This window comes from Scylla paramamosain, chromosome 28 (assembly GCF_035594125.1).
Source record: "Scylla paramamosain isolate STU-SP2022 chromosome 28, ASM3559412v1, whole genome shotgun sequence".
In the NCBI taxonomy this organism is placed as follows: Eukaryota; Metazoa; Arthropoda; class Malacostraca; order Decapoda; family Portunidae; genus Scylla; species Scylla paramamosain.
The window spans coordinates 162,501-167,500 of NC_087178.1; the positions used below are offsets into that span (position 1 = coordinate 162,501).

The window sequence follows — 5,000 nt, forward strand, 5'->3', positions numbered from 1 at the left end:
GAACACGTCACCTTTATGTTCTCAAGTGGGTGTGTGCGGTGCTGTTAGTGGCGGGCACGTCCTGCACTGCGGCGGTGGTGACGGCGGTGTTGTCGTACTGGCTGGAGTCTGGAGCCCCGCGGAACAGGCTATACAAGAGTGAGCACCACGCACGGCACCTCAGTGTATGCACAGTGACCCGCCTAGTGAGCCTGTCCGTGTCTGTGGGTGTGCCGCTTACTGACTCGGTGGCATCGACGCCCCGCCTCTCCCAAAGGATTGTAACACAGCACGTCCTGCGCGGTGCCCCAAGAAGCTGTCCCGACCCTGGCAAAAACAACACTCACAGGGCCGTCTCGGTAGCAGAGGCAGCACTCACACACCAGCTATCTTCTGTGCCGTCGCCGAGAGCAGGGTGCGGGGTAGGTGTGCATGTGTGTGTGTGTGTGTGTGTGTGTGTGGTGTCCAGGTGGGAGAGGGAGGGTTTTAAAAGGTTACTGTTTTTGTCCCTCGAGTGAGACGGGCCTGGGTCACTAGGACTCGGTGGGGTGCGCTAAATACTCAGTTATGTCACGGTGACCATGACAGGTTTGCTGACTGTGGGGTGGCGAGGGAGATGCACCCGCTGACACTGCCTTGTGGCTCTACCTTGGCACTGCTGGCTCCAACACTGACACCTGCTGGAACATTGCAGCAGCCGTTACAACTACTACTACTGCTGCAACAACAATTACTACTACGTCTACTACTACTACTACTACTACTACTACTACTACTACTACTACTACTACTTTGGTGTTGATTTTGTTAGTGCTTCTGTTACTGCTGTGTGTGGTGTGCGTTATACGTTTTAATTTTTCTTTTGTACTTTATGCTCTTCTTGTTTTTGTCCTTGTTCTTCTTCTGTTGTTGTATTACTACTACTACTACTACTACTACAACTACTACTACTACTACTACTACTACTACTACTACTACTACTACTACTACTACTACTACTACTACAACTGCTACTAACACCACCATCACTACTCCTCGTACCTTCAAAATTACATCATGCTCTCCTTTCCTTCATGACCCTCCCCCAACACACACACACACACACACACACACACACACACACACACACACACACACACACACACACACTCTCTCTCTCTCTCTCTCTCTCTCTCTCTCTCTCTCTCTCTCTCTCTCTCTCTCTCTCTCTCTCTCTCTCGTGGCATCATTATGCACTGATACCTGACGTCACTCTGCCCACGGCTGACCATAACTCACGTGCAGGAAAACAACCAACGAGGCGCACTTGACAGAGAGAGAGAGAGAGAGAGAGAGAGAGAGGAGAGAGAGAGAGAGAGAGAGAGAGAGAGAGAGAGAGAGAGAGAGAGAGAGAGAGAGAGGGAAAGTGGGCGTGGTTCTTGGTATGTCTCGCTGCTACTGCACATTTTCTTTTTTTTTCTCTTTTCTTTTTTTTCTTTTTCGTTTAATTTTCCCACCTTCGTTTAGTGTTCGCTCTTTCATCGTGCGGTTAATGCGTTTCTTGTTTCTCTCTCTCTCTCTCTCTCTCTCTCTCTCTCTCTCTCTCTCTCTCTCTCTCTCTCTCTCTCTCTCTCTCTCTTTCTCTCGACTAGTTTGCCGAGTTAACGTGTTTTCGCTCCGCTTGGTAAATACACGTAGTAGTTAATTATTATTTCGTCCAGTCAGTCAAGAACCGATGTGTGTGTGTATGTGTGTGTGTGTGTGTGTGTGTGTGTGTGTGTGTGTGTGTGTGTGTGTGTGTGTGTGTGTGTGTGTGTTGCGTACTGATGGGTTTGACTTTTTGATTGAGTACCCTCCCGTTTTGATATCTTCTCATGAGCCAGTCAGTCAGTCAGTCAGTCAGTCAGTCAGTCAGGTAGTTGTCAGAATCATCAGTCAGTCAGTCAGTCAGTCAAAGTTAATCATATTAGCGCCATCTCCCAATCAGTCAGTCAATCGGTAATAGGAACAGATTGTGATCTCAGTTAGTCTGTTAGCCAATCAGTGAAAAGCCGTCAGTCAGTCAGTCAGCCAGTCAGAAGAGTCTAGTCAGCTAACCAGGCAGTGAAGAGGTACAAACAAGAAGCACAACAAAACATCCCAGCAGCAAAATGTCAAACAAATCCGTCAGTGAACCAGTTAGGAAAAGCGAGGTGATGCCAGCCAGTCAGCCAGTCAACCAGTCAACCAGGTAGTCAGTGCAGGAGTCAGTGAGCTGCAGGAAGAACCAGTCAGTTAGAAGTCAGGTCAGCCATGAGAACCAGTTAGAAGGGCGGGGTTCTCATCTTCCTCTTGCTTTTTCCTCCTCCTCCTCCTCCTCCTCCTCCTCCTCCTCCTCCTCCTGCTGGTGATCCCGGACATGTGTAGGCGTCGACGACCTGGTCATTCCCGCCCCTGGTCACTCCCGCCTTAATCCTCCCGCCTCTAGTTCTCTCAGTTCTTGTAGAAGCTTAATGAAGGTATACGGGATCAAGACAGGTGTATCCGCTCTCTGCATACCTGTACTTGTAGATGAAGGGGTCTCTCTCTCTCTCTCTCTCTCTCTCTCTCTCTCTCTCTCTCTCTCTCTCTCTCTCTCTCTCTCTCTCTCTCTCTCTCTCTCTCTCTCTCTCTCTCTCTCTCTCTCTCTCTCTCTCTCTCTCTCTCTATGCATGTTTATTTAGGTGAGAATCATTGTGTAGTAAGAGTTAGTAATTGCTTAATCTGTCTGTCTGTCTGTGTGTCTTTTTGTGTGTCTGTCTGTCTGTCTGTCCTTATGTTTTTTTGTGATTCTCTCTCTCTCTCTCTCTCTCTCTCTCTCTCTCTCTCTCTCTCTCTCTCTCTCTCTCTCTCTCTCTCTCTCTCTCTCTCTCTCTCTCTCTCTATTATATATCCCTATCCCTTCACATTCCCCTCCCCCCACCCTCTCCCTCCCTCTCCCCCCCAGCAGGTGAGATGACCCCGTGTGTCCAGGTATGCGTGGCCCTCCCTCCCCTTCACCCCCCATCACCTCCCTCAACCCCCCTCACCTCCCTCCCTTTCACTCCAGTGTCTGAGTGTCGTGGTGGTGATGGTGGTGATGATGTTGGAAGTGTTGGTAGTGATGATGACGATGATGACGCAGCTCTACCCTCTACTACTACTACTGCTACTACTACTACTACTACTACTACTACTGCTACTACTACTACTACTACTTGTACTACTAATATCACATCTACCGCCACGCCTTGACCCCATCCCAGCTAGCAGTGACCTTGAGCAGTATCCAGAAACTACCCCTTCTCTTCTCCCCTTCCCCCCATTTCCTCCTCCCCTTCCCTCCTCTCTTCTCTCCTTCTCTCCGGTCACCCTTCTCTGTCCATCTCTCCCTCTCCTTTTTTTTTCTCTCTCTCTCTCTCTCTCTCTCTCTCTCTCTCTCTCTCTCTCTCTCTCTCTCTCTCTCTCTCTCTCTCTCTCTCTCTCTCTCTCTCCAGCCCCCTTCCCTTCGTTCCCGCCTCTCTCATGCACTTATTTATCTCTTATCTCTCCTTCTCTCTCTCTCATCCGTCTTACCTTTTCGTTGTTGTTGTTGTTGTTGTTGTTGTTGTTGTTGTTGTTGTTGTCGTTGTTGTCGTTGTTGTTGTTCACCCCTTCCTTTTCGTAGTCGTCGTCCTCCTCTTAATCATTATCATCATTTTTATCATCATCATTATTATCATCATCATCATCATCATTATCATCATCATGTAAATTTCTCCTCCTCCTCCTCCTCCTCCTCCTCCTCCTCCTCCTCCTCCTCCTCCCCGTTCTCCTCCTCCTCCTTCATGCCCAGCTGACTGCCGTTAATACCATTTAAGTTTCACATCACACACACACACACACACACACACACACACACACACACACACACACACACACACACACACACACACACACACACACACACACCCATCCTGGAGATGACATGGCAACTCAGTGAACAACATTCAAGTATTGCACTAGTCATGTCTGAACTGACCCAGGAGAGAGAGAGAGAGAGAGAGAGAGAGAGAGAGAGAGAGAGAGAGAGAGAGAGAGAGAGAGAGAGAGAGAGAGAGAGAGAGAGAGAGAGAGACCCCTAAGTGCTCCTTCACTGTGTAACTTGATAGAAAAACAATACGAAGACACGATGGAATGTCATTGGTACTTCATAGGTGATGAGAATACTGTAGTAGTGTAAAGTAACTGTAGTAGTAGTAGAAGTAGTAGTAGTAGTAGTAGTAGTAGTAGTAGTCGTAGTCGTAGTAGTAGTAGTGGTAATAGTAGTAGTGGTAGTAGTAGTAGTAGTAGTAGTAGTAGTATGGGCAGTCTTTTTGTTGTTGTTGTCTTACATGTTGCATAATAATAATAATTCTTTTGTTTTTACTTGCACGCATTGAAAGTGGCACGGACAAGGGAGAGAGTTAGAGAGAGAGAGAGAGAGAGAGAGAGAGAGAGAGAGAGAGAGAGAGAGAGAGAGAGAGAGAGAGAGAGAGAGAGAGAGAGATCGTGTGTGTGTGTGTGTCCCCTGCTCACATCCTAACATTATTTTTGCAACGCCGTCCTATCAACTTCAATAGGATCACTTGCACGACCTTGCGGCTTGTGTGTGATTGCTAAATGAAGGTGTGCACGTGGGCAGGGAGGCGGGGAGGCAGGTGGGCAGGTAGGCACTGAGGTAATACGTGTTAATAATAGTTAATGAGTAAAAGTATAAAGTACAGACAGTCTTGTGTGTTGATCGTGCTCGGGAGGGAATGAAATAGTCGTTTAACGTGTATTGGAGATGTTGTATGTGTTATTGGTGGTGTTACTGGTGTTGATAAGAAGCCTGGTGTTAGTGTTGTATGGATGAGGATGGTAGGTGGAAATAAGGGGTTAGGTTTTATACAGGGACTTCCACCTCCCGTTTTATTATATTCTTTTGTACTGAAGTGGTTAGTTTGGATTAAATGTTTGGAGTAAAGAGAATTTGCTGGTATGGTTGTGTGTGTGTGTGTGTGTGTGTGTGTGTGTGTTCGTTA

The 5,000-nt window shown here is 47.6% G+C and overlaps 1 protein-coding gene across 2 annotated transcripts in view; it reads left to right on the plus strand.

Annotated features, from left to right (window-relative positions):
- Window positions 1–12: 12 nt before the first annotated feature.
- Window positions 13–5,000, plus strand: part of LOC135114639 (serine protease 28-like) — a 74,753-nt gene continuing 69,765 nt past the window's right edge. Inside the window, exon 1 of one of the 2 annotated variants that reach the window (XM_064030435.1) lies at window positions 13–394. The gene's annotated coding sequence lies outside the window, so the exon portion shown is untranslated. Of the gene's footprint in view, window positions 402–5,000 lie in introns of both variants that reach the window. The other variant, XM_064030437.1, reaches the window with a different exon arrangement.